This window comes from Pituophis catenifer, unplaced genomic scaffold (genome assembly GCF_029215685.1).
Source record: "Pituophis catenifer annectens isolate HBS135680 unplaced genomic scaffold, rPitCat1.0.hap2 SCAF_3, whole genome shotgun sequence".
In the NCBI taxonomy this organism is placed as follows: Eukaryota; Metazoa; Chordata; class Lepidosauria; order Squamata; family Colubridae; genus Pituophis; species Pituophis catenifer.
In genome coordinates this window covers 28,962,160-28,975,735 of record NW_027256883.1, presented here as the reverse complement: position 1 = coordinate 28,975,735, position 13,576 = coordinate 28,962,160, and positions in this window count along the sequence as shown.

The following is a 13,576-nucleotide window of genomic DNA, read 5'->3' as shown; positions in this document are numbered from 1 at the left end:
ATCGGTGGGCATAGGGAGTGAGGAAGCTAAAAGAACCCAGAAGAATTCCTTTTTCTCTATTTGCTGGTTAAAGCAGAAAGGTGAACTAAATTGGAGATTGGACTTTATCTAATTGTGCCAGAGAACAGGAAGTGCAGCCATTGAAGAAGTCTGACAGAGCAAACTGAAAGGGACAGGCACAGAGACGATCTAGCTTCGAGGCTTACCATAGAGTTTTGACAGTGGCAAAGTAAACGTGGGAAGAAGAAAGGACTAGAGGAGACTGATGGCTGAGTGAGAAAGAATACCACCCCTTTGCTTTTGGAAAAATATTGCTTGCCCCCAACTAAAACTTGGATTTTTTCCCCCCCTTCTCCCTCCTTTTTTTTTTTTTTAAAAAATCCTTCTTTAATATTTTGATTCTCTGCATATTAACGCTGTTATTAACAAGAAGAGTAGATCTCTATATTAATTAATTGTTTATATATAAGATATATTCTTATAGAGTTTATTAGCTTTATACCTATTTATTTACCTATTTATTCAACTATTTAACTGCATTTGATATATCTATTTACATTTACCTGTACAAATACTATTTTCATGTATTGATATATTGTTATATTAGAACTACAATAATCACATATATTAACTTATTGGTAATCAGAAGTATAGAAATTTGAATTAATAACCCTCTCTAAGCAGTAATTTAGACATAAGAATTTTCGTTATAGATCATAGATTTACCTAGGAGTTATTGAGTTATTGTGATTTGAACTACTAGGCCTTGAATTAACTACTAATAAATAGAAACAAGCTCCTATTAATCAATTACTATTTAATACACCAATTAACTATTATTATAATCATATAATTATAAGTTATAAATTAACTCTTGTTATTCACCTAAGACATTGATTGGATGTGATGTAGATTGATAAATTGATATTGATTGTTAAGTTTATTTAAGAGAGTGATTGGAAGTGATATAGGTTGATAAATAGATATTGATTGATAAAAAATTTCCCCCCCCCATATTTTGAAGAAGTATAAAAAAAAAGGTGACTGCCAGTGTATGAAAATCTGGAGAAATATCGAGAAAATAATTAGAGAACAAAAAATAATCTTGAAAGAAATGACGAGCATGTCATCAACGATCCTGAAAACAGGGAAGAAGACCCCCTCAAACCCCACCATATCCATGGCCTCCCCGGCTACCCAAAAATCAACGGAAGGATTACAAAAAACGGACAAGGCCATAGCAACACCAACACTACTAACAGTACAATCAACATTGACATTAATCCAAGAAACGATGATGGCCATGCAGGAAAAAATGTCCAATAACCACACTGAACTAAAAACAGATATCCACCAACTGGACCAGAAGATGAATGAGATTCAAGTCTCAATTTCAAACAACGAACAAAGGATCCAGAAGGCGGAGCAAAAAATAGAACAAAATGAGAAGAAACTGGACATGGTAGATCAGATGTTGACGATGCAAAATAAGGAATTAGAAGATTCATTAATACAATTAGAGATGGACAGGGCGTCGTTCTACTTGCGCTTCCAAAATGTGGAAGAAGATAAAGATGAGGATTTAGGAGAGAAGATGGCGGAACTAATTGCAGAAGTACTCCAACAAGACAAACGTGAGATTATTAGAGAACTGGACGACGTCTATAGAGTCCAAACAAACTATGCGAGGAGGAATAGGCTCCCCAGAGAAGTCCACATTAGATTCGCAAGAAAAAAAGTAAAAGACATCTTATACAATATGGCGAGGGACGGACAAATAACATACAGAGGAAAAGAAGTGATAATACTAAAACAGATTCCGAGAAGAGTGAGGGAGGTGAGAAAAGGCTACAGATTTTTGGCTGTGCAATTAAACAAAAGAAATATATTATTCAGATGGCTCCTGCCAGAGGGGATGTTAATCTCCTGGCAGGGGAGAAAAATAAAAATAGATAGCTTGAGCACAGCACAAGACTTTCTCGATCAGTTAAGGGGTGCAGAAGAAGAACAAAGTAGTAAGGAGGAAATAGAGGCGACAAATCTAGAAGAGGAAGAAACCGCGGAGGAGAAGAAGACCGAAGAAGAAGCCAAAGAGAAAAAAACAAGACCAGTAAGAGCCGTAAGACTAAACAAGAACTAAAACCGAGCAAGGAAAACAGGAATGAAGGATCTGAAACTAATCTCAGTAAATGTCAATGGTTTAAACGATAGTAAAAAAAGGAAATTAACACTTACAAAGCTAGCAAAACAAAATATGGATATAATCTGCCTACATGAGGTCCATATAAAAAAGGATGAGGGCAAATGTTTGGAGTATAAAAAATATGGTAAACTATTTACCTCATTAGCAGAAAAAAGAAAGAGAGGGGTAGCAATTTATGTTAAAAAAGGAATTGAAGCAGAATTGAAATATAATGATAGAAAGGGCAGAATACTTATGGTTGAAGTCATGATAGAAAACTCTAAAATGTTACTAGTGGGTATTTATGCTCCAAATAAAAAACAAGGAGAATTTTTTCAAAAGCTACGTGAACAATTAGGGAATATGGAATACAATGAAATTTGCATGATAGGTGATTTTAACGGAATTGTAGATCCAGATAAAGATTATAAAAGCAACAAAATGAACAAAAACAAAAGGGTGACTTTACCAAAAGCTTTCTTTGATTTGGCGGAGGAAATGAACTTAATCGACATATGGCGAACTTTGCACCCAAGCGAAAGACAATTTACATTCTATTCTAACTCGCAACAGTCATGGTCGAGATTAGATATGGCTTGGGTTACCAGGACGCTGGGGTTAGAAATAGAGATGGCAGAAATTAGCCCAAACATCTGGGCAGACCATAATCCCCTGGAAATAAAATGGAGAAATGTAAAGAGAAAAAAACAACAGAGATGGAGGTTCAATACAAAACTATTATGTGACAAAGACTGTGTAGAAAAATTGAAAGGAGAAATAAAGATTTTTTTTGGAGAAAATGAGAACCAAGGGACACCCCGTGAAATAGTATGGGACACAATGAAGGCCTACCTGAGAGGGGTAATAATATCTTACACTGCATATAAAAACAAATTAAAAAGAAAATCCAGGGAAGATCTCATCAAACATCTAGATGAAGCAGAAAGGAAACTCCAGAAAATGCCTGGAGATACTGTAGCAAAAGAAAATTGGATGGTGTGGAGACATAAATTAAACATTCTAGATCAAGAAGAGCTAGCCCAAAAAATAAAAAGAACAAAACAGCACTATTTTGAGAATGCAAATAAATCGGGCAGGTGGCTGGCCTATAAATTAAAAAAGGAAAATGAAAAAGGGACAATCCAGATATTAGAAGATGCGGAGGGAAATCTCTTAAATAAAGAAGAAGATAAATTAGAAAGAGCGAGAAAGTACTTTGAATCCCTATACAAAGAAGAGGAGACCTCGGAGGAAAAAATAGATCAATACTTGGCAAAGGCGGAGCTCCCGCAAATAACGGAGGAAGAGAAGGAGATGCTAAACGCTAAGATAACAACCGAAGAATTCAAAAAAGCCCTTTCCAAACTCAAAAACAATAAATCACCTGGCCCAGACGGATTCCCAGGAGAAATATATAAAAAATTGGAAGAAATTCTACAACCCAAATTAATGGAAATTTTCAATGAGGTTTTGATGGGTTCAAAAATTCCTGACTCATGGAGGGAAGCTCATGTTACACTGCTGCCGAAAGAAGGTGCCGACCCAAAAAAAATCCAAAATTATAGACCGATCTCGCTTCTAAACACGGATTACAAACTGTTTATGTGTATAATGGCAGAAAGAACCAAAAAAATATTAAATAATTGGATTCATAAAGACCAAAATGGATTTCTCCTGGGACGACAAATTAGGGACAATTTGAGAATTGTACTAGATACACTAGAATACTATGAAGAACACCCAGAAAAGCAGTTGGCCTTAGTCTTTTTGGATGCCCAAAAGGCATTCGACAACCTAAATTGGAATTTCATGACCAAGCAAATTAAAATAATGGGATTTGGGCAAAACTTCAAAAAAATGATAAAAACTATCTATGACAATCAGAGGGCCAGCATTCTAGTAAATGGAGACAGGACAAGAATTTTTCAAATTAAGAAAGGAGTAAGGCAAGGCTGTCCCCTGTCACCGCTATTATTCATTTTGGCTCTGGAAGTTCTGCTACGAAACATTAGAAACAACGAGGAAATTAAAGGCCTAAGAATTAGAAAAGAGATTTATAAAACGCAAGCCTTTGCAGACGATGTGGCGTTAATATTAGAAGATCCATTAATATCTGGACAAAAAATATTAGAGGAATTGAGTAAATATGGAGAGGTGGCAGGCTTTAAATTGAACAAATCTAAAACTAAAATACTTACCAAGAATGTAACTGAGACGCAAAAGAAAGAGATAGAAGAAACTTTGGGCCTACAAGTTGTCCCAAAAATAAAATATTTAGGAATTTGGCTAACCAAAAGGTGTTCATCCCTAAAAGAAGACAATTATACACCATTAATTAATAAATTAAAACAAGATCTGGATAGATGGAAAAAGATCAAATTATCACTTATAGGCAAAATTGCGGCAATTAAGATGAACATCCTCCCCAAGATCTTATTTTTATATCAAAATTTACCAGTAATTCTAGAGAATTTTTTTTTTTGCAGATTTAAATAAGACCGTTAGGGAATTTGTTTGGGAGGGAAAAAAATCAAGGATCTCACTTAAAATTCTACAGGAAAAAAGGAATGTGGGAGGACTTGGACTCCCAAATTGGGAAATATATTACAGAGCAGCAAAGTTGATATGGATAAAGGATTGGATCACCTTGGAGAATAAGAGAATCTTAGTGCTAGAACGACACGACCTACAGAAAGGGTGGCATGCATATCTATGGGACAAAGACAATAAAAAGAAAACCTATTTCCACAGGCATAAAATTAGGGACTCCCTAATACAAACGTGGGTGGGGATTAGGCAGAGATATTATTCAAAAGTCCCAAACTGGCTTTCCACGGTAGAGGCAATGATTTACCCCAACAGGTGGGGAATGGAGAAATTGTGCAGATATAAAGACATCGTCGATGGAGGGGGAAACATTAAATCAAATGAAGCTCTGAGAGACCAAGGTATAATTTTAGATTGGTGGACTTACCTGCAAATAAAATCAAGATACCAGAAAGACAAAGATTAATATGGCTTAGAATTAGGATATAATGGATTAGACAAAATTTTGATGGGGCCAGGGAAAAAAGCATTGGCCAAGCTGTATAATTATTTATTAGATGAAGACAGAGATGAAGATATAATTAGAAACCAATTGAGAGCATGGGAGAGAAATATTGGACACAGTTTGAACTTTAATGAATGGGAAGAAGCCTGGAATAAAAATTATAAATTAACTAGAGCAGCCACGTATAAGGAAAATCATTACAAAATGCTTCATAGGTGGCATTTAGCACCTGCAAGACTAGCAAAGATGTTCCCCAATGCGCAGCCAAATTGTTGGAAATGTGGCCATGGTCATGGCACCTTCTTTCATATGTGGTGGACATGCCCCGAAGCAAAAAGGTACTGAAGCAAAATTCGGAGATGGTTGAAAGATATACTTAAAGAAGAAATCGATTTGAATCCAGAAATATTTCTCCTGGGAATGGTAAAGAAAGGGTATGGAAAGGAAAAAGTCCACCTCCTAATACACATAACTACAGCTGCCAGACTAGCATACGCGCAATACTGGAAAAAGAAAGACCTACCACCAGATGACCTTATAATTAATAAAATATTAGAGTGGGCAGAGATAAGTAAATTAACACACGAGATAAATGACGATGAAAATTCTGATTATGATACTGTGTGGGGAAGATGGTACGAATGGATAAATGATAGAATTAAGGAAGGAATAAAAGGTGCAGAAATTAATTAGAAATGTATAGTATAAATGACACCAGACACTTACTCATGTATATATGTATAAACACTGCGAATCCGATGTCAAACAGAATTGTTACTATATTTTACTTGTGTAAAAAAAAATCAATAAAATTGTATAAAAGAAAGAAAGAAAGAAAGAAAGAAAGAAAGAAAGAAAGAAAGAAAGAAAGAAAGAAAGAAAGAAAGAAAGAAAGCCATACTCCTTCACCAAACCTTCAACAGTCAATTCTTGTCCATGGTTTTGTGTCTTTGTGTGTGTGCTTTGCCTTCTTCTCTGTAAGTTTCATTTTCTGTCATAAATTAAATAAATAAAAATATGGTGCAAACAAGGCTACAACATGGTAATGCATTTCAGTTCCTTAGGGATATTTATTTTCTTCCAGTTACATAAAAGGGTTTTCCTCCTGCCACCCTTTATAATGCACTTCTTGTGTTTTTGTTATTTCAACATGTTTTTACTCCAGGTGAGTGCTTTTGAGGAAAGATGAGAGAGAGGGAGGGAGGGAGGGAGGGAGGGAAGGAGAGGGAGAGGGAAAGGGAGAGGGAGAGAGAGACCCAAATCACACATTCAACTCTCAAGGCCTGGATCTTCTCAACCCTATCCTTCATCAGCTCAGATCACCAATCTCCCTGCTCATTCATAAGGTGTTGTCTACCACTTGTAATTTTTCTGTTTTCCAACAGAAACATCCCATTTTTCTTCCCACAATCACTTGGGGAAAGTAGCTGCATTCAGAATGCCTTTTTGACCAGTAACACAAGAAACATCCATTTGGAAGTCTTTTATCTCAACACCCTCCAAAGCTAAGCAGGTACAGAAGCCAAGATCTCAGAATGGAGGCATTGGTGGTGTTCTTAATTTATTCATTTTTCTTCGTTCAAGTAAAGAGTACTCTCTGAAATTGGATAGAAGGCCTATTTTTCATTTTGCTTCAGTCTTTATTCCTCTCCCATCTGTTATATTTGCTAGTTCCAGTGCTGAGAAGGGAGGGGTGGAAAGGATTGGAGTAAAGGGCTTGTCCTTTAATCATAAATTTAAAAGGCCAGCAGGATTTATTGCTCCTGGAAGGTACATACCTCTGATAGCCCTGGCGTCCTGCTGCAAGTGACCCTCACAATCTATCCTTACATCACTTGCAATAACTTTGACCTATTAGCTGCCTCATTGCAAAGCTAACTTGAAACATCTGTGCAGTGATAAAAAAAAATGCCAGTCTTTTTTGATTGCGGTCAGTATGTCTGGCGAGGAGCAGGTGTGTTTTATGTAACTAATACATTATTGCAGGTCAGTGATAATCTCAGTTATTCTGCATTACATTTCCTCCCTTTAGGATGGAAGTCTTTAAGCTTCATAGAGAAAGTTTAAAATGTTTTGTTTCAATAGAATAGAATAGAATAGAATAGAATAGAATAGAATAGAATAGAATAGAATAGAATAGAATAGAATAGAATAGAATAGAATAGAATAGAATTCTTTATTGGCCAAGTGTGATTGGACACACAAGGAATTTGTCTTAGGTGTATATGCTCTCAGTGTACATAAGGAGAACAAAGTACATTCATCAAGAATAAAAAGATACAACACTTAGTGATAGTCAAGGTTACTAATAAGCTATCAAATCGTAGTAGGAAACAAATAAAAACAATATAATTGAAAGATACAAGCAACATGGTTATAGTAATAAGTGGGAAGAGATAGATACTAGTAAGGAAGAGAATAATAATAATAATAATACAGTCTTAGTAAATTATTTGACAGTGTTGACATTCAGCATTTTGGCTATAATAGGCTGCAAAAGCAGAGCTTTTGGATCGTGTATGCATGAGACAGCATGATATAATGCCTCAGAAAACATGTAGGGTTGGGGACAGTTTGTACCTCTCTAACAAGCCTCACTTGCATGTCCTCTGAGCCCAGAAATTCACATCCATCTGCAAGACAGAATGAAATGTGCAATTTACAGAAGATCAGAGTTGGCTTCTAAGTTATTCTAGTGACAAGGGCCACATCTTAGCTTTGAGAGGCACGTCCGGGATAGGATCAGGACAATTTAATTTTTTAATTTAATTTAATTTAATTTAAAATCTGAACCAACAAGGCATAGCGGTTATGTGTTTGGGAGTAGGGCTTGGGAGACCCAAGTTCAAATCCATCCCCATCCATAACAACTAACCAGGAGAACTATTGTAAGATTCAGAACTAAGAATGAGAGACGAAATTTTGGGATAATGGTAAATAGTTCAATGAAGGTGTTGACACTGTGCCTTCACTGTAAAAAATGCCCACAACATATTAGGGATAAGAATAAATGGTACTGAAAACAATGATGTCAATATCATAATGCCCTTATATAAATCAATAATGTAACTTCATCTGGAATATCATGTGCAGTTCTGGTTGCCAGATCTCAAAAAAGATATTTCAGAAATGAGAAGTTTCAGAAGGCTACTGGAACAATCAAAGTCTTGGAGAAGCTTCCTTATCAGGAAGAGTTGCAACATTTGGGGCTCTTTACTCTAGAAAAGAGGCAAATAAAGGTTATGCATGGTGTGGATGAAGTGAACAAGAAGAAGCTACCTTCCCCTTCCCAAAATAGTGGAATCAGAGGTCACCCAATGAAATTGAGTCATAGAGGAATACGGGAAGGCAAAATTAGTATTATTATTTTGCATGCAATGTGCAATTATACTTTGGAATTCACTACCATAAGATGTAGCTGCTCGCTATCAGATTGGCTGGCTTCCAAAAAAAAGAGGGGGTTAGATCATTTTATGGAAGATATAGGATAACTGAATACAGTGTTTAATATGGAATCTTGTTAAGGTTATTAGGTGACCCATATACTAAATAAAAATAAAATAAACCAAACCAGTCTGTCCTCTATTTGATGTTGTCATGTATTTGAAGAAAAGACCATTCCCCGTTTCTGCATTTGAAAGAATATGTGCCATTCTTGTGCAAAACGCTGACTTCTTTTCCCCTTCATTAGTGATGCTTTTCCACTTCTTTATTTCTTATTTCTTTTGACCTTCCCTGATCATGGACTCTATTCCTGAGCTATAGTCTCGATATCATAGGATGAAACCAAAGCCAGCCAGCGGGAAATGGTACAAAGAAAAAGCACATTGCTATTTGCTATGGTCAGGAGGCTGGTCAGAATCAAATAGGAAAGAAACTGGGAGGTGATCCAAGAAAATCCCAACCCAATGGAGCCCTTACTTATATCTAATAATAGCCAGATGACTCCCTAAAGGGTCCCAGATTTGAATTTCAATGCATATTATTGCAACCCCATGTGAATTCCAAGAGACACGGTCAAGGATTAACAATGGGTCGGATTTTATTTATGAGAGAAGACAAAGCACTAAGATTTTTCAAACTAAGTTGGAGAGTGCGGTATTATTTACGGTATGAACTTCTTTCTCAAGTGCCCAAACTCTGTTGGTTTTTGTTTTGTTTTGTTTTTCCAGGAAGGGAATGAATGGACAATGTTTTCAAGGCAGACGTGTGCAAAATGGAATTCACAAGAATGCATGCGGAAAAGGAAGCTTCTAAAAATGTTTACACATTACCCGGAATAAGAGATGAGAAACGAAATGGCCAAGTTTGCTGATGGCATCAAAATATCCAGGATAATAAGTTTTAAAAGATATTGAAGTGCTCCAACTACATCTCTCTCAACTGGATGAACGGGCTATAAAATGGCAAATGATGCTCGGTTGAAAGCAAGCCCCCAAATAATGTACATTGGCATGAAAACAAAAAACAATCTCAAGTGTTGAATAATGCACAGATGCTGTTTGAGCTTGCTGTGACAGAGTAAGAAAAGGATCGTGAACTTGTGATGGATTATTCAATGTAAATGTCAATCACCAATCCTCCTTTTTTTAAAAAGGAGGATTGATTAGGAATGGAATTGAAAATAAAACTGCCAATACAGCTAGGCTTTTATATAATTATAGGATCCTTGAGTGTCACAATATATGATTACAACATTAGAAAACTGAAGAGCCCCAGGACATTGTAGGCAATGTGGTATAAATGTTAGATAGGGAGATTCTGTTTCAAAATTCAGAAGCAAATACCAGTTTTTCAATCTGACCTACTTTATAGGCTTGTTGTAAAATAAAAATAGAGAAGAAGGAAGACCACATGACCCTAATTCCCCTTTGACAAAGCAGTAACAAACAACATAAAATGTGATAAAATCATCACCAATGAAAATGACATTACCTGATTTGAATTGCAGCAGGGCCTAGGGTAAAAACAATATGTAATATGGCATTATATTGGTTAACATTAAAGTTGACAGGCCGACCATGATATTTCTCTTTGCACATGCTTCCCCTAATGTGAAAGCAAAGATCAGATTGTTTGGAAAATTCTGATAGGTTCCCATTTTTGGATTTTTAAGCATTGATGACTAGCATTTCTCTCCAAAGAACTGAAAAAAAAATATATCTCCCATACGCTCAATCCTTCTTTCTCAGCCAGAGTGCAAGCAAACATATGCCTCAGCAAGCTCTCTATTATCGTGTGATACCAACTGCAAAACACATATGAATCCTGTGTATTCATTGTGTGACTGTCAGGTTTGTGAGCACTTCAAGAGTATTTGCCCTTTCTCTCACCACATTCTTTGGGTGTTGAATAAACAGAATAGGAAATCTAGTGAGAAGGTTAGAATGTCTTATACCATTGAATGGGAAGAACTCACTCATGTTTAAAAATGATTTCCTGATTCTAAGCAAACTTTGTTACGATGTCAAATTTTGGGGTGTGTCCATTTTGCTAGTCATCTTTTTTTTCCGATCAAGAATAGAATCTGAATTTGGTTGATTTCAGGTTCTTTTAAAATAATTCTCAACACATTCCTCATTAGGCATCTGTTTATTCCAAAACATACACACACACAGGGGAAAAAAATTAGATAACACTTTTCTGGCTTACTAAATGGATTCGACTCAGTAAATATGGTACTCGATTTTCAACTGATTCTACCATCTGTCAGCAAACTTACTGCTTTTAGCAGGTTTTTTTTTTCCTTGGGTGGCAGGGAAAACTCTTTTCTTCTTTTTCTCTCCTCTTTTTTCAGTAAATAGACTTACTTAGGATATTCAGCAAAAAAAAAAAAAACCCAAACAAACATGGATAAAGGAATCAGTACTGAAAAACATATAAAACTTGTAAAGGATTGCTGCAACAAGATACTTGGAACTGTCCATTCAGCAGTAATTTTATACATAATAAACTCACGCTATTACAACGTAAGCTTTAGTGGAACATTTTGGGTTATTGTAAAATAGCAATAGCACTTAGACTTATATACTGCTTCACGGTGCTTTATAGCCCTCTCTAAGTGGTTTACAGAGTCAGCATATTGCCCCCAACAATCTGGGTCCTCATTTTACCAACCTCGGAAGGCTAGAAGGCCGAGTCAACCTTAAGCCGGTGAGAATCGAACTGCTGAATTGCTGGCAGTCTGCAGTCAGCAGAATTAGCCTGCAATACTGCATTCTAACCACTGCGCCACCACAGAGGACTGGCTCATTTTTCTTTGCAGAAATGTGATACTGTGTATAGAGAACGATAGTATAGTATAGTGGTAATGTGCTGGACCTGAAACCAGGAAATCCAGGTTGTAGAAAATTCATGTCAGAGCAGAGCACTGTATAGTATCATAAAAACAGTTGTTGTGCTATAATTCTTTCCCAATTTGATTCAGTGTTGTGAACAACAAAGGAGGGAAGTGATATAAACTAACTACAGATGTAATCCTTGCCACTCTCTCTATTCCCTCATTTGTATAATATTATTTCAGTCTTATTTATTAACCTAGATCTATACAGTATACCTGGAGAGACATCCCCCAGTAAGCCCTACTGAGGATTTAACTACTGTGGGAAATTTTACTAGCTCTTAAATATAATGAACTGGTTCATTTATAATGTGTACCACAATTTCCATACCTGAAGGCAGTTTAATCCAACACTATTGCCATGTATAGTATAATAGGATATAATAGGAATATTTAATGAAAATATATGAAGTATGAGTTTCATAATTACCTCAGACAGCTCATTACAGAGGACTTCCTGCTTAAATCCCCAAATTTTATCTTCTTGCATTGTAAATATTTTCCTTCCTGGTTCATCAATCTCAGTTATGTAAATTATATTGGGCAAGGGACACAATATAAATCCCCAACTTTAATATATAGATTCTCCTCACCTTGGTGAAATATAAGGCTCCCCTTTAAGGGAGAGGCTAGAAAAGTAGATTAATGTTCTATTATTATTATTATTATTAGGCTGAAAAATTATAATGAAATGTGATATTGCAAAGAGTCCTGGAAAGAGTATTGGGGCATTTTTGACTGGCTAATAAATGTTTAATTATATTTGGGAAACATGGACTCTCTATGAACTTTCTCTAGTAATTCACAACACAGGGTGAACATGAAGGATATACACCAATCTTGCAAACCTTATATTAACTGCATCTACTGCCATTTAGATATATCTGAGTTCAATAGAACTGAACAACATATTTAGAATTACACTTTTAATCCAATAACTAAATCAGGGTCTGGTTAATGTATGTATGTTCATTACTTGATTCTGGAACCTATATGTAGGAATGTAATGATACCTGCATTCTTTAATATCAATGTTCCATTTAGAGGAGAATATTTTTAGCTCTGTTGGACAATAAAACATCTGCAAGAAAACAACCAAGCTCAGAAAGCACCAAGGACCTCCCATGTTCCATTTTTATATAAGGCTCCTCATCTGGTACCTTCCTAATAAAGAACCCCCAACCATTTTAAATTGTTGTCTTCCGTCCATGGTCCTATGATTGCATGATAAACAGGCCAGCTTTACAACCTGTTACAGTTTTCCACAGTCATGTAACCACAATCCACAATAGGTTTTGTTGGCTTCCGGTTTTTTGGGGGTTTTCTGGAAAATAACACCCATTCAAATGAAAAGGTTCATTTAATGAATACAATGTTTGCTTAACAACAGCTTAATGACCACTACAAAAAAAGGCCAAAAAATTATTTCCAGTCATATGAGTACCTCAATTTATGACTGCAACGACTTACAACCATAATCCAGGCTCAACTACTGTTGATTACTTGTACTGATGATATGAACTTTATGACATCTTGTTCCATCAGTAAACAGGGACCAACTAAGAATTCAAAGAGAAATGGATGGGAAGACAAAGATGCATTAAAAAGTATTAGAAAGGCTAAAGTGCAAAAAAGAAACTAAAACTAACTTAGGGAACTAAACTAAGTTTAGTTTAGGGAACTAAAACTAACATGAAAGAACTTTTTGTGGCAATGCCAATAATACAAAGAAGAGAAAGAAAAAAGCAGGCCTGTTGCAACAAGAAGAAAGTACAGTAGGATAGTAAAAGGGGAGAAGGGCAGAACTTCTCTACTTCTTTGTTTCAATCTTCCCCCCAAACAGAACTGTTTTCAGATGTTTGACAAAAGAGGGGAGCAACAGATCAAAAAAATAAAAATGTTTAGAAGCAGCCGGCTATCATAAATGAATCTCAAGAACAAACAAAAATGTTGAAGGAAGATGTCAGTGTGAATTGTAGACTGTGAAGGCAGGTGTTATTTT